Consider the following 22699-nt stretch of genomic DNA (forward strand, 5'->3'; position numbering starts at 1 on the left):
ACTTACAAAATTCCTCTTTTGTGAAGACAGAACCAAAGTATGTACTCAGTTGCTCAGCCATTTCTTTGTCCCCAATTATACATTCTTCTGTTTCTGTAGGCAACCTACATTTGTCTTCACCAACCTCTTTATCTTCACGTATCTATAGAAACTCTGAGTGTCAGTCCTTATTTTCCCTGCAAGCTTATTTTGATGCTACATTTTCCCCTTCTTAATCAATCCCTTTGTCTTTGCTGAATTCTAAAGTAATCCCAATCCTCAGACCTATTATTTTTTCTTGGCCAATCTGTATTCTTCTTCCTTGGATCAGATACTGTCTCTAATTTCCTTTGTAAGCCATAGATTGGTTCTCTTACCCATTTTACATTTGTGCCAGACCAGAATAAACAGTTGCTGCAGTTCCCTCAGGCATTCCTTAAATGTTTGCCATTGCCTATCTACTGTCATCCCTTAATGTCAAGCAGAACTCCCAGCCATTTGACAAAGGGACAGCCTGTTCCGAAAGCTTGGGGCATTTGCTACAATAAATTTGTTGGACTTTAAGCTGGTTTTGTGGGATTTCTTTCTGTTTCACTATGTTGTGCACAGCAATAAGGGCCGACCATCACTGTTTACTGTTACATACCAAGGTGTGATAGTGATCCTGGGGAGAGGTTATCTCCCATGATCACAGATTCCAGAGAGAATTGATGGAGTTTTCAATAATGTATGAACTTCCTTATAAAGAGCTACTATCTGACGATTACTGGTTGGCTGAGCTTGCTTATCTTCAGCCATCTGAACATGCTGTCGGGAAAGAACGAGATGAACCTAACCATCACAAATAAACTTCAAGGTTCCAGATCATAACTGAGTTGGAGACAGTGGTAGGTGTTTCACTTGAAATGTTCCACCAACCCCCTCAGTGGCAGACTCAGTCTCAAGGTGCACAGTTTTGTATCCCAACATCTCAAAAGAGAAACTAGAGTGCTACTTCCCTTCTATAGATGTGAAAGACTATGACTGAGTACGTGATCCATTTTGTTCACTTTTGTCAACTTAATCACCAAAGCTGACATTAAAAGAGAAAGAGGAATATGCAGTGCTATGGTTAGGTCGCACAATGAAACTGAAGCCTGGAGAGATGTCTTAGGATGTGTTTTGGCTGACTGTGGCACGTGAATATCCAATAAGCTCTTACCATGCTATTGCTGTATTCTTGCTGTATCTGGCAGCATACCTCTGTGAGTTCACATACATAAACAAACAGCGGGGTGGAGAACTTGCTAATGGAGCAAGATTTCCTCCCTGAATCAAAAGACTCTGCACATGCGAAAGCTCCGGGTTTCCCAATAATCTGGTAAATTGATATTTACTCAACTTTGCATTTTGCTCTGATCCATTGAGTTTCAGTTATATGGTGCAAACCTCTCTTGTAAGATCGTAATCATAGTAAGTGTAAGCAAATGTGATGTTGACCAGTAATTGATTTGGCTGAAAAACTGAGAGTATGCCTTTTGCTTGTTTCATTGAAGTGTGCCGTGCGACTGAAAAGATTGGGAATGACTAGTCTATATCATCCCAGACGGTGCATTTACTCATTCAGCCATCAGAATTTGGGATTCACTCTGAATTTGTTCCTCCGTTTGTAGATTTCAAACATGCATTTCCTCTGAATTATAAGAGATTTTCCCCCAATATCTTTTCTAAATGTAATAATGTAACCTTCATACAACAACAATTTACAATTTACAGTTCTTTTAACATGTAAAACAATTCAGGGTACTTTACAAATATGTATATAAATCAAGAAGGACACAAGAAAATCAGCGTTACCAAGATGTGGGCATGATGTACACCACTCACGAGGGAGGTCAGGAATGAGAATGATACAATTCATCGCAAGAAAAATCTCTCCCCCTTAACGTACAGTCGGTGGGTCAAAATCCTGGAATTCCCTCCCTAACAGCATTGTAGGACAACCCACAGCACCTGGACTGCAACATTTCAGCTCACCACCACCTTCTCAAGACCAACTAGGGATAAGCAATAAATGCTGGCCTAGCCAGCAATGTAAAAAGTCTGACAACACCAGGTTTTAGTCCAACCGATTTATTTGATAGTAAACACACAAGCTTTCGAGGTTTCCCTCTTCCTCGAAAGCTTGTGCATTTACTATCAAATAAATCGGTTGGACTAAAACCTGGTGTTGTCAGACTTTTTACTGTGTTTACCCCAGTCCAACGCCTGCACATCTACATCATGACTAGCCAGCAATGGCCATATCCCACGACTGAATGAACAAAAATATAAAATAAATTATACTTCAGATGCTCCCATCTGCTTTTCTTCCCTTAATTGGTAGAGTACTCTATACATTTATCTGTCTCTGATAGCAAAGTTTCTTCCAACATTCTTTTTAAATGTAATTCATACCAGCAGAATAGCTTTACACGAGCTGACAGGTAACCAGTATTCTTGATATTCATTACAGCCACTCCACATTGGCCAGTGCAGAATGTGTGAGAATGGCCTGAATAGGCTGACTCACCTCTCGAGTTTTCTCGCCTCTCAGTCGCAGTCAAGGCTGTGCACCAAGACGACTCAACCTACCCGTCTGGGGGGAAGCTTGCACCTTGTCTTGACAGCAGTGTCTAGGATGGGGAAATAAGATGATTGGACCACCGATGCAACACTTGTTATTAAGTGTGGTTAATTTAAGCCCATCCCACATTTTGTGTGGTAATGTTATATCTACACAGTTGCACCAGATTAAATGGTTTCTGAATTGTTCATTTTAGTGGTTTTGACTGAAAAAAGAGAAGCACAATGTGCAAAGCAGCATGAAGCAGCAATCCACACAGCAGAAATACAGTCACAGGGAGTTAAATCCAACCAATATACGCAACATTCTTTATTTATTTTTTCTTCAGCTTTTCCCATCTCTCCTTTCTCGCTGGGATATTTTTCAATTGATTCTTGGTATATGTGGCTTCCTGGCAATGCCAATGTTTAGGTGCCCATACTTAGTTGCCTTTGAGAAGATGCTGGTGGACCTTCAACTTGAACCACAAGCAAGAAACATGAAGCTCAGTAAGACCTTCTCAAGGGCAACTAAGGGTAGATAATAAATGTGGGCATTTCCAGTCACGGCAGTTCACGAGAACAAGTTATTTTAAATCCAAGGATGATGCTGCAAGATTTGCACCGCACTCTCCTTAAAATGATCAGGCTGGACTTGGTGGTTGCACATTTACCTCTGAATCGGAGGGTTAGGGGTGGAATTTTCTCATCCCGCCCACTACAAAATTATCAGAGCAGGTGGGGGCAGACGAGGCAAAACGTCCGTTGACCATGGAATAGATTTCCCGGTCTTGGGGCAAGCGTAGCCGGAAAATCCAGCCTTGTGGGTTCAAACCCCATTCCGAAATATCAGAACATAACCTCTGATTGAAGCATTAGCATGTTAGTGAGGGAGTGCTGCGTGAGATAGCAAACTAAGGTCCTCCCTGTCTGCTTCAGGGAACATAAATATTCTTGTGAGAGCTATTCAAAGAAGTGCATGGTTATTCTCCCAATGTCCTAGTAAATATTCATCCCTCAAGTTAATGCCTCCAAAAAGCAGCTGAACTTGTCTATTTGAAAGAACAAAGAAAATTTCAGCACAGGAACAGGCCCTTCAGCCCACCAAGCCTGCACTGACCATGCCGCTTGACTGAACTAAAACCCCCTACCCTTCCGGGGACTGTATATCCCTAAATCCCATCATATTCATCCATTTGAAAGAACAAAGAAAAATACAGCACAGGAAGAGGCCCTTATTGTTATTTTTTTTAATGGGATCTGTGTACATATTAGATGTAGCATATTCCTGCAAAACAGTGATTATACTTCAAAAAGTACTAATGAATCAGTAATGAAAACAAGGTACTGAGTTTTTGCTGGAGGGCAGTTGTATAAGTGCTGAGTAGAGTTGCCAATTTCCTGGATTGGCCTGGAGTCACCAGGAATTGAAGATCAATCTCCAGGATACTGCTGTGTGAAGCCCTGGAGAAAATTCATGCGAGCATTACTTGTTTTATGTCATTTGCTTTGAATATTTCTCTCTATCAGATAAAAAATATTGAAAAGGGGCGGGGGGGAGGTGAGAGAGGGGGAAAGGTTCTTTGGCTAAAAGTCAAGCATCATCCAAATGGAGTCAGTGTCTTTTTGCTCTCCAAATGCTGGAGGAAAGCAGTCTCAAGGATGGATGTGTTGGCCAACTAATGATTGGTGGGTGGGGGAAAGTCATGTAGAATATATAACATAGAACAAAGAACAGGACAGCACAGTACAGGCCCTTCGGCCCTCGCTGTTGTGCCGAGCTATGTCCAAACCCAAGATCAAGCTATCCCCTATCATTTTGGTGTGCTCCATGTGCCTATCCAATAACTGCTTGAAAGTTCCTAAAGTGTTCAACTCCATTATCACAACAGGCAGTGCTTTCCATATCTCAACCACTCTCTGCGTAAAGAATCTACGTCGCACATCCCACCTATATCTCCCACCATAAACCTTATAGTTACAGCCCCTAGTAACAGCTACATCCACCTGAAGAAATAGTCTCTGCACATCCACTCTACCTATCCCCCTCATCATCTTATAAACCTCTAAGTCACCTCTCATCCTCCTTCACTCTAAGGAGAAAAACCTCAGCTCCCTCAACCTTTCCTCATAAGACATCCTGGTAAATCTCCTCTGCATTCTCTCCAATTCTTCCACATCCTTCTTATAGCCAGGTGACCAGAACTGCACACAATATTCCAAATGTGGTCTCACTAAGGTCCAGTATAGCTGCAGCATAACCCCATGGCTCTTAAACTCAAACCCCCATTAATAAACGCTAACACACTATAAGCCTTTTTCACGGCTCTATCCACTTGAGTGGCAACCTTCAGAGATCTGTGAATATGAACCCCAAGATCTCTCTGTTCCTCCACATTCCTCAGAACCCTGCCATTGACCCTGTAATCCGCATTCAAGTTTGTCCTACCAAAATTAATCACCTGCATGAAACTGCCTGGAATACATTTAAACATGGTTGTCAAGCCTATCTGGGAGATGTCACAGTTTCGGCCAAGTTGTTACCTATTAGAGTGATCAATAAGTATTGGCTGTAAGCCAAGCCTAATCCTGTCCCTGAAGATAGAGACCACTACAGTAGCATTCAGGGATCAGAACCTCCGTTAGTTTCTCCTTCCTCTTTCCGAAGGACGTCTTGAGCAACCTCAGAAGACCCAGACCACTCTTCCTTGGAAAAATCTCTCGGTCCATATACTCTTATGGGAAGGGTTTGATTCCTGAGGGGATTGCAGTTGAATTTCCAGTGTTTTTTTTTCCTTATTGCCTCTTAGTGTGGGGGAGGAAACAGATGTTTCTGTTGATGGTACTGTAAATTTTTGTAAGGCATGGACAATTGGCCCAGGTGTTCTTTTTCTGCCAGTTAATGTAATATATTTGTCACTCATCACTGATGAGGACTGTGAGTCATGTTATAACATAAATTGTCGTAAGTAACACCTCCACTTTTAATTCTGCCGTTCTGAATTATGGTATGTTTATGCCAGTTTCTAGTTTCTTGTGGTCTGGTGTGTCATTGCATTTATAGACATCATGTGACATATTAGATAAAAGGTGCCCTGAACTATAAGCATGAGCAAAGAAAATGGAGCAATGTTCATTTAAAAGGGAAGTGGAGTAATCTACACTTGTTCCTGTTTGTTTTGAACACAGTTGTCTTCATGGCTACTGCTTATACCAGTCTTCCTGTGAGAATCTGTCTAAAATTTCCAAACTTGTGAGCCAGAGACAATCTTGAAGCACGTAATAGCATCAAATTTTTTGTGTGGTGAAAGGAGTGTTGCCTCAGTCTCCCAATCCAATTACACTTTGCTGACATTACTGGAGAGGTGAATTTTAACACGAGTGCACAGTGGGTTATGCCCATTTACACAAAAGTAGTGAATAGAATCCTACAGTGCAGAATCACTGCGCCAGTCACCATCCCACCCAGGCCCTATTCCTGTAACTTCACACATTTACCCTAGCTAATCCCCCTAACACTAAGAGGCGATTTAGCATCACCAGTCAATCTAACCCTAACCTGCACATCTTTGGAGTGTGGGCAGAAACCAGAGTACTCGGAGGAAGCCCACGCAGACACGTGGAAAACGTACAAACTCTACACAAGTAATCACCAAAGCTGGGAATTGAACTCGGGTCCCTGGTGCTGTGAGGCAACAGGCTTAACCACTGTGTCACTGTGCCACCCAAATGGAAGTCATCCTCCAAAAGACTGGCGAGTTGAAAATTTCCAAATTGAGTAGGTTTTTGATAAGCAAGGGCATCAAAGGCTGGTGTAGCAAAGCGGGTAGATGGAATTGAGACAGCCCAAACATTATCTAATTGAATGACAAAGAAGACTCAAGGGATTGAATTGTATAACCCTATGTACCTGCGCTCTTACACAAATTTTCCTGTTCCACCCACAACGGGAATCGTAGCAGGCGGAGGTTGGACTATGCAAAGGTTCATTGACTTCGGGCAGAATTTTCTGGTCTTGAGGCAAACACGGCCAGAAAATACCACCTAAAATCTTTGCTCCAATGTTGTTCTTGAGTGCAATCTTAAACCCTACATCGAAAACTGAAGAGTTACCCTCTGTGCAGGTTTCCCTTCATTATTTTGTCAATCACTAATGTTCAATTGTTAATGAATGGGGCAGTAAAACATTGAACCATAGGTATCAGAGGGTGTAAGGTGCAATTCCTGATCGGTGCACCTTTTTATTTATCCTTTGCTGGGATGTGGGCATCGCTGGGACGTGGGTATCACTGGGAAGGGCCACACTTGTGCCCATTTCTAATTGCTCTTGAATTGACTGGCTTGGTATTCCACTTCAAGCCGCATTTAAGAGCCAACTGCTTTGCTGTGGATCTGGAGTCAGATGTAGTCCAGACCAGGTAAAGCTGGCAGATTTCCTTCCCTAAAGGACATTTGTGAAGTAGATGTGTTTCTCCAACAATACATGATAATTTGTGGTCACAATTAGTTTAAGTCCAGATTTTTTTAACTTGAGTTGAATTTATTACTTGAAATCCACCAGCTGCGTTAACTAACCTCAGCTGAATTACCTTCGGTCATGGCAATTAATGCCATGTTTATTGATGTTAGGGTTGGGGTGGGGCAGGGATGGGGGAGATTGTTGTGGTAAGCATGAGTTAGCCAATATATCCACCACTGATTATCGCAAAATAGCCATGTGGGGATATCAGGTGAGGGCAGGTTTGTGCTGCAGTTGTGCCTATCATAATAGAATGGCTGCTGGCACTAAATGCACAGATAGATCTTCATTTGAGTTATACAGAGTGGTGTCATCAAGTGGTCTATATGTTTCTCAGTTCTGTTCACTTGACAACATAGTATAAGGAATTCCTGTTCTTTTTCCATAATATTTGATTTGCGACCGTTTCTATTGCTGTGTAATGATAAAAATACTTTCTGCACTGCGTTTAGTTGTTTAGCTCACAAAACAGAAGTTAGTTTAGGAGGTATCTATGGAAGTGTGTCAGTGTCGTCAGGGACCTCCCTCTCCTTTCCCACCTTCCCTTCATAACAGAAATATTGGAGTACTTTTTTTTTCATGGAAAGCGAGTGTTGTTGCTGGGCGTACATTTATTACCCATCCTTAATTGCCCTTAAGGTGGTGGTGAGCTGCTTTCTTGAACTGCTGCAACCTTGGTGTTGTAGGAACACCCACCGTGCTGTTTGGGAGGGAGTTCCAAGTCAGAATGATGTATAGCTCGCTGGGGAACTTGCAGGTGACGGTGTTCCTATGCATCTGCTGCCCTTGTCCTTCTAGGTGGTAGAGGTTGCAGGTTTGGACATTAATGTCCACAGCTACAAACTGGATCTTGCCCAGAAAAGATGTGAGCCTTGTAGCATATTTAAAATAGCATTTAAGTATGCTTAGTCCATTCGATGCTGGATTTTCCCAGCTCCTGGGATCATCTGGCCCTCAGGCACAGGATGAGTCTGGCAAGAATTACTACTGATCTCCACCAGTGGAGATTAGGCATGATATCCATACTGGGGGTTGGAGGTGGGGGGGTGGCGGTGGTGGGGGGAGGTGAGAGGGTGCTTGGCCATTGAAACCCCTAGGGACATGGCTGGGCGGTGCCCACCTGGCACCAGTTGAGCACTGCCAGTGTGTCGGGGCAGTGCCAATGGGGTGGAGCCTCTGGGGGTGGGGGCCTGAGTGACGGCCCTGACGGGGAGCCAAAGCAGGTGGAGTCCAAGAAGGGGGTGAGTGGGGCCAAGTCTGGGGGTCACGTAGGGGGGAATGTGTCATGAAGGGGGACCCATCGGGAGGGCCCCGCTGTCGACGATCCGTGTTGGGGAAGGGATGGGGGAACATGCTGCCGATGAGGCGGGGGTGTCCCGATGTCTGTGGGAAGAGGGAGGGGGTCTCCCAGTGCACTGTGAGATTGCAATGCCCTTTCAAAACGGCACCTGATTGTTTTGCAGCCGGGCTCACTGGTGTGGTTGGGCCCTGCCCCTCCCAGAATTGGCATGCACTGCACCACTCTCCCAAAAAACAACTGTGGGAAGATTGTGGCCTTGTCCAGGCCAGGATTGCCCTGGTTTTCTCGCCATTAAGACACTTGGGGAAAATTGAAACCGATATCTGTAACAACGTTGCACTTCCTTCAGCTGCAGTAGCGGTTACATAATTTAGAAACATTTTTTGCTTATATATCCAATTCAATCCTATCAAAGTCCAATTCAAAGTCTCGGCAAGTGGGACATTCCTGATCCAAGCTGACAAGACAGGGGTCTCACCTCCCGTCTTGGGCTTGATCTACGTGACCCCAGATGATTGGAGCAGGCACTGCACCTCCTCCAAGACTTGATCTCATTTGCATCTTAGCCAAAAGGCCGAGATGCCACTTTTAAAAATTGCTTCAAATGAAGCCACAATGTAACCTTATGGCTTCAATCAAGTACAGCATGTCAATACTACGCTTGATCTCGGCCAAAAGCGGTTACATAATTTATATATTCAACTCCAGAACATAGAGGGAAACTGCAACTTTCTGACTTGGAGACAGGGTTCTGTTAGGTTGGCCTTACTGAGACTGTACTTTAAGGAAAGGGGAAAACGCACTGTAAAAAGAAACATTCATGCCTTTAAAATATAACATATTATTCAATTAGTAGCAATGTAAGTTACAATAGATATTTATTAGGTATTAAAGTCTACTTATAAATCAAACATCATTTTGCAAGCAAATTTGAATGAGATTAAAGGAAAGGGAGAATGCAACACAAAAAAAATTAGAATTCATAAATAGCTTGACCTTTGAATGTTTTCTTTCTCTCCTTGTAAGGTGCGAACACAGCTTGATTCATTTGAACGTTGTAGATTGAAGCCCCACTTTGGGACTTGAACACATGAATTGCCTACGACTGAAATACAGACAGAGTCGAATTTCAGTGCTTTTATTTTTATAGCTGTCTTTTGAAGTCACTGCCAAGACTTTCATCAGTTCCTGTTCTTCTTGCTGCTGTTTCATTAGTTGCCTTTTGCTCACTGCCAGCTTTGATTCAGAGTTTTCATGCCTCTGGTTACTACCTGTAGGTCTCAGTGTAACATTGACCAGGCTATCAGACAACCCAAGTTTTCCAGCTGCAAAAATTGTGGGGGTGACTCTCCGACCTCGCCCTGCCTGTCATGGATCATGCGTGCGAGTCTAAAAATCTGTTTTGCACCTGGTGGCAAACAGTTTGCGAGTCCCCCAGCCCCCACCTAATGGTGCGAACCAGAATCCGCTTAGCATATTTAAAGCGGTATTTAAATATGCAGAGCCCATTCAAATCCCACAGCACAGAATTCAGGCACGATAACAGTGTAAATCGCTACTGGTCTCCACAGGCAGAGACTTGGTGCGATGGTCCCCCCAGGAAATCGGGGGTATGACCAGGCAGTGCCCATCAGGTATTGCCCACCTGACAGGTCCCAACTGGTACCCCAGCAATGGCCACCAGGCACCCAACCATGACTGTTGGGTACTAAGAGTATCAAGTCTCACAACACCAGGTTAAAGTCCAACCAATTCATTTGATAGTAAACTCACAAGCTTTCGAGGTTTGCCCCTTCGTCAGGTGAATGGAGAGTTCTGGCGTCAGACAGAGCATGTAACAGCACACACAGTTTACAGAATACTGAATACACAGTTTACAGAATACTGAATACACAGTTTACAGAATACTAAATACACAGTTTACAGAATACTAAATACACAGTTTACAGAATACTGAATATACAGTTTACAGAATACTAAATACACAGTTTACAGAATACTGAATACACAGTTTACAGAATACTAAATACACAGTTTACAGAATACTGAATACACAGTTTACAGAATACTAAATACACAGTTTACAGAATACTGAATACACAGTTTACAGAATACTAAATACACAGTTTACAGAATACTAAATACACAGTTTACAGAATACTGAATATACAGTTTACAGAATACAGTATTTTGTGAACTGTGTGTGCTGTTATATGCTCTGTCTGAGGCTAGAATTCTCCATTCACCTGACAAAGGGGCAAACCCTGAAAGCTTGCGAGTTTACTATCAAATAAATTGGTTGGACTTTAACCTGATGCTATGAGACTTCTTACTGTGTTTACCCCAGTCCAACACCAGCATCTCTACATCATGACTACTATCAGTATGTCAGGAGCTGTGCCAAGAGGATGGGCTACAATGAGGGGATCATGCAGGGGGTCTGTGATGGGGGCGTAATGCAAGGTGGGGGATCATGTTTGAGTTCAGGCTGGGGGACGCAACAGGAGGATCCCGATGCTGGTGATCAGTGTCAGGGAGGAATGGATCTCTTGATGTCCGTAGGGTAAGGGAGGGGCGTCTTCCAGGGCACTGTGAGATTGAGGCGCCCTTGCAAAAAGGTGACCAAGCGATCTGAAACTGGGCCCACCTGTGTGTTCAGGCCCATCCCTCAATCCCTCCAATACTGGTGAGTATCTTCCAGTTCTCCAAAAAAGTGACTGAGTGTGAGAGATTTACAGTGAAATGCTGGCCTGCGAGACCAATGCAAATCATGCCATTATTCTCACTGTGACAATACTCAAAAGTTTTTGTGGAGAATTCTGCCCAGTGGTTATAAATATTGTTGGCATATAAGCCAAACCCCTTTTCAGCCACTACATGCTTTAATTGTATTTGTAGTCAGTCTCAATTTTTGGCTGCACAAATCCTTGTTTTGCTGCTTTATCAATAAGAACATAAGGACAAAAGAAATAGGAGTAGGAGTAGGCCATCTAGCCCTTTGAACTGCCCCGCCATTCAATAAGATCATGGCTGATCTGAAGTGGATCAGTTCCACTTTCCCGCTCTCTCCCCATAACCCTTAATTCCCTTGTCTATCAGAAACCTATCTACCCGTGACTTAAATATATTCAGCGAGGTAGCCTCCACCTCTTCAACGGGCAGAGAATTCCAGACATTCACCACCCTTTGAGTGAAGAAGTTCCTCCTCAACTCTGATCTAATCTGCACCCCCCCTCCCCCCCCCCCCACCCCCCACCTTATCTTGAGGCTGTGTCCTCTAGTCCTGGATGCAAAGGATTGAGTATGGGGCACTGATTGCATTACAAAGATGTAAGGGAGGTGAAGACATGCCCACACAGAGCTGACCCTGCATGGCAAACAATGAAGAGAAATGAGTCTTCCAGCAACAAAGTATGAAGCTGGTTTCAAGACAAAAGTTGTAAAATTTGCCAATGTGTCAAAAAACTGTGCCACAATGAGGAACTGCAGTGTTACTGAAAAACTGGTTCATGAACAGATGCAGAAGGGCTCCACCTTGAAGATGATGCCCAAAATCAAATGTGTCTCAAGAACAGAGACCAGTCACTGACCTGATCTTGAGAAGAGTGTATTGGAATGGGTAACCCCAAGTCAACAGAATGGTTTCATCGTCTTCAGAAATGCAATTCATGCATAGACATTTAAGTGAGCTGAATCAAACCCCGAGGCCAGTAAAGATTTCAGAACAGCAGCTAGTTGGTGGACCTGCTTCAGATAAAGAAAATAGCTAGTACTGTGGCAGAAGATCAATGTTGCTCAAAGACTACCAAAATACCTCAATGTCAACGTGACCAGTTTCTAGCGATTCATTTTCAGATACTGACACAAACACAAGTACCTATTACTGTCACCTCAGCAACATGGATGAAACACCAATGAACGTCAGTGGCCCAGAAACCGAAGTGTGAAATGAAAAGGTTCAGAAACAGTGCCACTGAAAATAACAGGATGTAAGAAGATGATTCATGGTGGTACTAGCCTGCAGGGCTAACAGAGTAAACTTAAAGCCCATGGTAGTCTTCAAAGATTTCTCTGCTGCCATCTGACTTTTGAATGGACTTTCCTCACACTAAGTTGATCTTTCTCTACACCCTAGCTATGACTGTACCACTACATTCTGCACCCTCTCCTTTCCTTCTCTATGAACTGTATGCTTTGTCTGTATAGCATGTAAGAAACAAACTTTTCATTGCATACTAATACATGTGATAATAATAAATTAAATCAAATCAGATATGTTGAAAATCAAGTTCCCTCCTGGAGTTTTGCGCATATCTACAACAATAGTTAGATCAATGAGGATGGAGTAAAATCATAGACTCATACGAGTGGAATAGGTGTCCCAGTGACCTATATAAAGAATGCAACTTTAGGGACACTTGTGGCATGTGTTCAGATTCCATATAACCAATGAGATCAAGAGGCAACTTTGAAGGAATAACACCCACATTACAGCTATACTGGGGATCTTGCATCTTGTAATTCAACCTTTGGGTTTGAGCAAGAAGAAATCTTTCAAAGTCTATTTTCACTTAGAATTGGTGGATGGTTGATATGGAAGGAATCTTCACAAAGAGGGGAAATAAGTACACTACTATTTTGTCATCAAATCATGGGATGTTTGTAGTACACAGACTATCATCAGATTGTTCCAAGAATGTGGCATATCCTACTTAAATGGACAAGAAGAAGATTTGATTTATTATTGTCACATGAATTAGCATTGAGTGAAAAGTATTGATTCTTGCGCACTATACAGACAGGGCATACCATTCATAGAGAAGGAAACAAGATGGTGCAGATTTTATTGTTAGGGTTAGAGCTAGGGTGTTGAGAAAAATCAACTTAACGCAAGGTGGGTCCATTTCAAAGTCTGATGGCAGCAGGGAAGAAGCTGTTCTTGAGTCGGTTGGTATGTGACTTCAGACATTTGTATCTTTTTTCCAATAAAAGAAGGTGGAGAAGAGAATATCTGGTGTGCATGGGGTCCTTAATTATGCTGGCTGCATTGCCGAGGCAGCGAGAAGCGTAAACAGATTCAATGGATGGGATGGGAGGTTGATTTGCGTGATGGATTGTGCTACATTCATGACCTATTGTAGTTTCTTGCTGGAACAGCAGGAGCCATACCAAGCTGTGATACAACCAGAAAGAGTGCTTTCTATGGTGCATCTGTAAAGGTTGGTGAAAGTCATAGCTGAGATGCCAAATTTCCTTAGTCTTCTGAGAAAGTAGGTTGGCTTTCTTAACTGCAGTGTCGGCGCGGGAGGGCAAGGATAGGTTGGTGATCTGAGCACCTAAAAATGTGAAGTTTTCGACCCTTTCTACTTCATCCCCATTGATGTAGATAGGGTATGTTCTTCTTTACACTTCCTAAAATCATTGACAATCTCTTTCATTTTGTTGGCATTGAAGGAGAGATTATTTTCACTGCACCAGTTCATCAGGTTCTCTGTCTCATTCCTGTACTCTACCCCGCCATTGTTTGCGATCTGACCCACTACAGTGGTATTGCCAGCAAACTTAAAAATCGAATTGGAGGGGAATTCAACCACACGGTCATAGATGTATAAGGAGTATAGTAGGGGCCTGAGAACATCCCCTGCTTGTGGGGCACCGTTGTTGAGGTGGAGGAGGTTTTGGTGCCTATCCTTACTGATTGTGGTCTGTGGGTTAGGAAGTTCAGGATCCAGTCGCAGAGGGAGGAGCCGAGGCCCAGGCCATGGAGTTTGGAGATGAGTTTCGTAGGAATAATGGTGTTGAAGACTGAGCTGTAGTCAAGAAATAGGAAACTGACATAGGTGTATTTGTTATTTAGGTGTTCCAGGGTTGAGTGCAGGGCCAGGGAGATGGTATCTGCTGTGGAACTGTTATGGCGATAGGTGAACTATAGAGATCCAATTAGTCCGGGAAGCTGGAATTGATTCATGCCATAACTAACCTTTCGAAGCACTTCATAATGATGAATATCAGAGCTATGGATGGTTCTGAAACTGATAATGCCAAATCTGATCCAGGACGGGATCCTTACATGAAGCCATAGCCAAAGAATGAATTCAATGAAGTCTTTACATCGGATACCAATAAATTTGGCTGGTTTTAAAATGCATCATTGTGGCAAAAGATGGTGGTGGGAATCTGAGCTGTTGGGGAAACATGTACTTTTACACATAAGCTGTAGTCTGGAGCTGTGGATAGTGATGGCAGAGCCTCCAAATGTCATTCCATTAAATGGCTGAGCAGGAATCTCTCCCACTCTTGCTGCTTGCACGTTGGAAGGGTTTGCAGGTTGATGCTCAACCTGTTTAGTTGTATTGTGATCATGTCTGTTTTGGTCAGTTTTTGGGGTGGCACTTGAACACAGAGCACTTGAACCCTCAGAGGCAGGAGCATTACCCATTGCACCAGAAGACCTCCAAATAGTTAAAGGTAGTTTTGTGCGATTAATTTATTGGATAAATCGTGCCAAACTAATTTTATATGAATGTTACTTATTTTCACATTTGAATACGACAACCACACCGGATACATAAAAGTCAACTCAAATGTTTTTTGAAAACTTCAAAAGTCGGCTTAGAAGTCAACATCTATGGGGCATTTGTAATGTAGCTTTCAATCACAATTTCAGTATTGTTGATGTTTTATTCCTTACATGCTTGTTATAGATAGAGAATTTGAGCCAGTTAAGACAAACATGACATTTACATTTGCAGATGTAATATCTCAAGTGTGATGCTGTAGGTTGACAGATAACATGTTTCCTGTACATCAGACGTTGCATAAATGCGTGAATAACCAGTGGCATTGCTTTGGTGGGAGAAATTCAGAATAAGGGGGCATGATTTCAAAATTGGAGCATGACAATTTAGGATTGAAATTACCCAAAGATGTTGGAACTATTGTTCCCCAAATTGTTGGATGAATTGAGGTAGCGAAATCTTTGTTTTGTAGAGGGGTCAAGACATAGCAGCAGAAGGCAGGTAGATGGAGTTGTGCTATAGATCAGTCATTATCTAATTGATTGGAAAAATATTGAAGGTTTGAAGAGTCAAGTCCAAGTCTTAAACAATTGAGAGAATGGTTGTATTTTATGGTGATATCATCTAAAATAGAACATTTTGTGGCCAGATAATTTATGCAAATCTGGTATAAACCCAGTCCACGAGAAAGGGCACAATACAAACATATAAACATACATAATAGGCACAGAAGTAGGTCATTCTGCCCCTCAAGGCTGCTCAGCTATTCAATAAGATCGTGGTTGATTTGTTTGTGTTTTGAGTTGCACATTCCTATCTTACCCTTGATAACCTTTAATTCTTTCGCCTCACAAAATCTATCTTCCTCATCAAAATATTCAATGACCCCACCTCCACTGTCTTCCGAGGCAGAGAGTTCCAAAGTCACACAACCCTCTGTAAGAAACAAAATTCTCCTCATCTCTGTCCTGTAAGGGCGACCACAAATTTTAAAATGGCATCCCCTACTTCTGGACTCTTCCACAAGAGGGAACATCCTTCCCATATCCACTTTGTCAAGACCGTTCAGGTTCTTGCATACTTCAATCGAGTCACCCCTCACTCTTCTAAATTCCAGTGGAAACAAGCCCAGCCTGTCCAGCCTTTTCTCATAAGACAACCTGCTCATTCTAAGTATCAATCTAGTAAACCTCCTCTGGACTGCCTCCAACACATTTACAGTCTTTCTTAAATATGGAAATCAAAATTGCACATAGTATTCGGGATAACTGAAGCATAATACTTATTTTTATATCAATAATAATAATATCATAATAATGGATAGCACTCTATTATCCTTCTTGATTATGTGCTGTGCCAGCATACTAACGTTGGTAGCTCATCTAGATCCCTCTGCACTTTGGAATCTTGCCGTTCTCCACTTTTCTTGGCAAAGTGGACAACTTCACATTTTCCCACATTATACTCCATCTAATGGACTTTTATCCATTTGCTCAACATATCTGTCTCCATCTGCAAACTCTTATGCCTTCTTCACAATATATTTTCATACCTTTCTTTTTGTCATCTGCAAATTTAGCTACCATGCCTTTTCCCTCCTCATCTAAATCATTGATGTAAATAATGGTCCCAGCAAAGACACCTGCGGAATTCCAATCTCTATATCCTGCCAATCAGGCAAAGACCTACTTATGCGTACTTTTGTTTTCTACCAGTCAGCTAATCTTCTATCCATACTAACATGTTAGCCCCTACATCAGAGCTTTTATTTTCCACAATAACCTTTGATGTGGCACCTACTGCCATCTGGAAATCCAAGTACAGTGTGTCTACAGCCTCCCCTTCATCCACAGCATGGTACTTCTTCAAAGGCACCCACTAAATTGTTAAACATGATTTCCCTCTCACAGAACCATACAGACTCTTCCCCATTATCTTGAGTCAAAGTGTTCAGCTCTAAGCTCCTTAATGATCGATTCGAACACCTTTCCCATGACAGACATCAAGCTAGCCAACCTCCAAAGATGTGCGGAGATAGGTTGGCCATGTTAAATTGCCACTTAATGTCAGGGTGGTTAGTAGGGTAAATAAGTAGGGATATGGGATTAGGGCCTGGGTGGGACTGTGGTTGGTGCAGACTCAAAGAGCCGCATGGGCTTCTTCTGCACTGTAGTCCACTCTATGGATTCTATAATTTCCTGTTTTCTGCTTCTCTCCCTTTTTGAATAGAGGTATTATACTTGTCACTTTCCACCCTATTAGAACATTTGCAGAAGCTAGAGAGCCTTGGAAAATTAACACCAACACATCTACTTCTTCATTCGCCACCTCTGTTAAGATGATGTCCATCAAGACTTAAGGACTTGTCCACCCACCACCCTATCAGCTTCTTCAATATTGCTTCCCTAGTGACTGTAATCTCTCCTTTCCCCTCCACTTCCCGTTTACATTTGTTGCTGAAGCAAAGTATTTGTTCATTTCATCCACCATATCTTCATTATCAACTATTAACTCCACGTGGAGGACCAAGACTCACTTCACGTATCCTTTTCCTTTTTAAATGTTGTAGAAGCTCAAGTTAATCAGGAGAAAGAAATTAGAGTATAAGAGGAAAATGGCTAGAAATGTAAAAACTGATATTTCAGTCTTTTTCTGCTGTCCCTTATATTCAAACTTGCCACTCATCTTTGCTTTCTGTTTAAGTGTGAAGTTTCCCTCTTTTAGTTGACCACGCAAAGTAGGTCCTATCTTTAGAATCTTTTCTTATAGCAGTATATACTTATTCTGAGTGTTCAGAAATATCCTCTTAAGTGTCTGCCTGCTTCTCCAATGATCTACTTCTAGTTTTGCTTCCTAGTTCAATTCAACTACTCAGGTTTCCTGCCCCCATATTTGCCCTTATTTAAGTTTAAAATACTAGTCTCATACCCACTCCTCTCTTTCAAACTTGGTGTAAAATTCAATCATTTTGTGGTTACTATTATCCACAGATCCCTTCACTCTGAGAGCTTTATTTAATCCTGTCGCATTGCACAATACCAAATCTAATATTACCTGCTCTCTGGATGGTTCCAGGAAGTGTCGCTGTCCAAGAAACTATCTTAAAAGCATTCAATGAGCTCCGATTGATGTCAATCTAATTTTTTTCCAGTTTATGTGTAGATTAACATAACACACAATTATTGCCATTTCTTATTACAAATACCCCAGTATTTCTTCTTGCATGTTTTGTCCTAAATTGTGGTTACTGTTAAGTGGTCTGTAGACCATTCTCACTAGTGACTTCTTCTCCCTACTATTCCTCATCTCCTCCCAAATCAATTCCATATCCCAATCTCATGAACTAAAGTCATCTCTAACAAGTGCCATCCTTGATTAACAGTACCACCCCTCCACCTTTACCTATCTTTCTATCCTTTTTGAATGTCACATACCACTCAATATGCCGGTCTCGATTCTTGTCACCCTGCAGCCATACCTCCATAATGGCTATTAAATCATATCTATTTGTTTCAATATGCACTATCAATTTGATTACATTGTTATGAATGCTGGATGCATTCAGATCCAGAGCCTGAGTTTTATGTTTTTGTTATCTTAATAATATCTCATCTTGATTTTTGGTTATTCTTAGATTTTTTTCCTCTATGTTCCTTCTTGCTATTATCTGGCTATTTTCCTCTCTTACGTTGTCTCTACCATTTTTAATATACTACATTTTTCAACATTTGATTCCTTGCCCCCACTATTTAGTTTAAAATCTTCTCAACTTCTCTCGTCATGCGATTTGTAAGAACACTGATCCCAATATAGTTCAGATGTTGCCTGTTCCTGTGGTACAGTCCCCATATTCCCCAGTACTTATGCTGGTACTCCACAAACTAGGACCCATTTCTCCCACACCAGTCTTTGATCAACATATTTGTCCCTCTCAATTTTGTGTACTCTGTGCCAATTTTCATGTGGCTCAGTGTTAGTGTGCTGGAGCCAAACCCCAAGGTTTATTTTGAAGCCAAACTAGACCCCAACAATTTTTCTGTTTGGCACTAATGTGAAGAAATGATGCTTTGCTTCAGGTGTGAGTCTACTTGCAAGTTAGGGATCTTTTATGAAAACAAGCTTTATTCATGACATAAATCAAATATAACTCTAATAAAATGAAGCAATTTAACTCTTAACAACCAAACAATTTTTATACATGAAAATAAACAACTCCAATTTCTAAGTTACCATCACTTCAGTTCCAATTAAGCAATGTTTCTCTTTTAGACTTAAAACACACTTTAAATATAGTTGGCAATCCCCAAATCATTTGCTTTGACTAGGCTAACAGCTTGATGGTTCTGGAGAGATTTTGCAGAGGCACTTTTCAGAAAGATGGGGAGAAAGAACTCTTCTTTTTGACAGCTCCATTCACCAACTACCTTTTTAAAATGAAAGAGAAATCTGTTTTCCTGATACAAGTCTAGCTCACCCCCATTAATCTAGTGTTACATAACTCTGTATACCGAAAGTCACTTTCCATACTTTTAATCACAAAAGTGCTTCTCTTTTGTAAACAAAAATGCACTAAGCCTTCTGCTAAATACACACTGCATGGTTAAACAAGTAATTATCCTGCTTTCCAGCATCTGCTGAATTCCTTCCAGACAAACCAACTCCCCTGTAACAGACCACTGAGGGTGGAGTCTCAGCTGTTCACAGCGGCAAGAGTGTTTGTTCCTGCTAAAATGAATGGAGATTTATCTGAATGTCAAATTCTCCATCATTGCTTGCAGCCGCAGTGGGGCATGAACAGCTAGAAAATCCCAGCCTGCAGTCCCCCTTAAATATAAAATAGATCAATAATGCTATATGATCGTACTCCAAGATTGAGGTTCTGCTTTTTAATTTAGTGCCTAGCTCCTTATTTTCTCTATGCAGAGCATCGTTCTTCATGCTATCTATGTCGCTGGTACCTATATGGACCACAATAACAGGATTCTCCCACTCCGACTGAATGTTCTTCTCCAGCCTTGAGCAGATGTTCCAAACCCAGGGAACTGGGCAGGCAACACAATGACTTCCTGTCCCTTTTAAGGGCTAATGGAAGTTCTGGCCCAAGACCTTTGATATGTACTGTAGATAGATAACCACACATAGGTATGTATAAAAGTCATCTTTATTCCTTATTAATGTTTGCCACTAAGTTCCTGCAATCCTCTTTTACATCATTGGCGCATGGTATAAGTGACTCTCCAGGGTACTGTTAATGATCATTAGTAGCACTTGTCAGTGGCTTATTCAAAATTATCCTCAACATCTCCTTTTAACGCAATTGCAGTAAGATTTCTGGCTAATATTTCCTTCAATTTCCAGGAGAGCACCAGCTAATCTCTCCTAATGTTCCAACTGGCCCAATGAACTCCACACAAATCTAGGATCAAAAACTCTGAACATTTTTATCACTGATGGTTACCTGCTGAGTAAACAAGCTGGAGCAGTGGTGCATTTTGCAGTTTTGATGAACTTACTCGATTGCAGATACAATCACTCTCATGCAAGTAACGTGACTGTTCCCACATATCATCAGGAAATGATTAGACATCCTCTACAGTTAAAGGCTGATAAGAGAAAGCTGCAGAATGTTTTAACATCAACTGTAAAGTAATTAAGTGCTGTAGGCTGTTTATTTGTCGTGACGCTTTTCTTTATCTGGCATGGTTTTCAAATCTTACAGGGTTATGTAAGATTGCCTGTCAATACTGATGCATTCTCAGATAGAAAACTTGGAGGATAATCTGCACTAGAACAGTGAGGAGTCAGTCAAAAAGGAAATAGAGAGAGTACAATGCTAACATGATCCGTAAAAGTAAACGGTGGGACCAAAAAGTCCAGAGAAGCTTGAGTGTCAAGGGATGTACAGGATTGGAGGCTTATGGCAGATACAGGGTGGGGTACTTAAATAAGGAATTAGGAGAGCAGAGGTTAAAAACTCTGGCAGGCAAAATCCCAAGGTGTTAGGGACAAGAGGATAACCAGGGAAAGAGTAGGACCCTTTAGGGACCAAAGTGGCAATCTGTGTGTGGAGCCAAAGACATAGGTGAGGTCCTAAATGAGTGTTTCGTACACATGTTCACAATGGAGAAGGATGATGTAGGTATAGAAAGCAAGGAGGGAGATGTGCTAAAATTGAACAGATTAGCATTGAGAGGCAGGGGTGTTAGTGATTTTAACAAGCTTAAAAGTGGATAAATCCCCAGATTTGATGTATGCTAGACTGCGGTGTGAGGCAAGGTGGCTAGGTGTGTGGATGAGGGCAGAATGGTTGATGTACTCTACATGGACTTCAGTAAGACTTCTGACAAGGTCCCACTAAGGGCCCATGGGACCCAGGGCAATTTGACAAATTGGAGCCAAAATTGGTTTTATGTCAGGATGGTAAGAAGTCTCACAATACCAGATTATAACGTCACTTTAAGGCAGGAGACATACGATGATGGTCAAAGGTTGTTTTTATGTCTGGAAGCCTGTGTCCCAAGGTGTACCACAGGTTCAGTGCTGGGTCCCTTGCTGTTTGTGGTGTATTTTAATGATCTAGAGGTGAACGTGGAGGGGGAGGGATGGGGGGGAGATGATCAGTAAGTTCTCAGATGACACAAAAATTGGTGGTGCGGTAAACAGTGAGGGGGAAAATCTTAGATTAAAGGATGATATAGATGGTCACTTTGGCAAAACAGTGGCAAATGCAATTTAACCCTGAAAAGTGTGAGGTGATGCATTTTGGAAAGACTAAAAGGACAAAGGAATACACAATGAATAGTGGGATGCTAGGAATTTCCGAAGACCTGTAGGACATTGAAATGCATGTCCAAAGAAGGCAGCACTTTCACTGGAAAGACAGAAGCTGGGGGGAGGCCTGAAAAAGGTTAACAAAATTATGAGAGGCATTGACAAAGGTTTTTTCTGAGGGTGGAAGTATCGATTACAAAGGGGCACAGGATCAAGGTGAGAGGAGGAAAGTTTAAGGGGGATGTGTGGGGTCCATTTTTCATGCAGAGTGGTGGATGCCTGGAACAGCCAGCGGAGGCGGTGGAAACAGGCACATTAGCAATATTTAAGAGGCATCTGGACACGTACATGAATAGGGAGGGATACGGACCGAGTAAGGGCAGAAGTTTTTTTTTAGTTTAGTTAGGGCATCATGATCGGCACAGGCTTTGGCGGGGGGGGGGAGCGAAGGGCCTGTTCCTATGCTGTACTTTTGTTTTCCTTTGATTGAGGTGTACAAAATTGTGAGGGACATAGTTAGGGTATGTAGGGAAAAAAAACTTTTTCACTCAGTACAGGGGTTAAAAACCAGGGGGCATAGATGCAAGTTAAGGGGCAGAAGATTGAGGGTGGATTTAAGAAAAAAAACCTTTTCACCCAGAGGGTGGTGGAACCTCCGCTTAACCTTTAAGGTCATCCACTCGTTGCAGGCATTGAAGGACCCGCCCACTTATGTAAACCCCCACTATGGACTCGTCTATTGGCCAACCCACCATGCATAAAATGGCTGCGGGAAAGCTGGCTTTATTGTGGGCAGGCTGCACACCAACATGCACCCTGTCAAATTCTGCACAAAAATCAAGACTGATGCTTCAGTTCAGTACTACAGTTCCCTGCACTGTTTGAGGCACTGTCTTTTTGATGAGATGTTTGCCTGCTCATTTGGATGATTATAAAAGATCCCGTGGCAATATTTTGAAGGGGAGTATCCAGACCAAAGTTTATCTTTCAACCAACATCACAAAAATAGATTATCTGGTCATGGGGATA

The 22699-nt window shown here is 42.1% G+C and overlaps 2 protein-coding genes across 3 annotated transcripts in view; one reads left to right on the forward strand and one right to left on the reverse strand.

Moving 5' to 3' along the window:
- Positions 1 to 9405, reverse strand: part of LOC145346810 (src-like-adapter) — a 55535-nt gene extending 46130 nt beyond the window's left edge. The window contains exon 1 of one of the 2 annotated variants that reach the window (XM_080194563.1): positions 9378 to 9405. The gene's annotated coding sequence lies outside the window, so the exon portion shown is untranslated. Of the gene's footprint in view, positions 1 to 2530; positions 2608 to 9377 lie in introns of those variants that run through there. The other variant, XM_080194562.1, reaches the window with a different exon arrangement.
- Positions 1 to 22699, forward strand: part of tg (thyroglobulin) — a 364697-nt gene that overhangs the window by 234343 nt on the left and 107655 nt on the right. The gene's annotated exons all lie outside the window — the stretch shown is intronic.

The sequence above is a fragment of the Carcharhinus amblyrhynchos genome, chromosome 8, assembly GCF_965287045.1.
Source record: "Carcharhinus amblyrhynchos chromosome 8, sCarAmb.v2.hapA, whole genome shotgun sequence".
Classification (NCBI taxonomy): domain Eukaryota; kingdom Metazoa; phylum Chordata; class Chondrichthyes; order Carcharhiniformes; family Carcharhinidae; genus Carcharhinus; species Carcharhinus amblyrhynchos.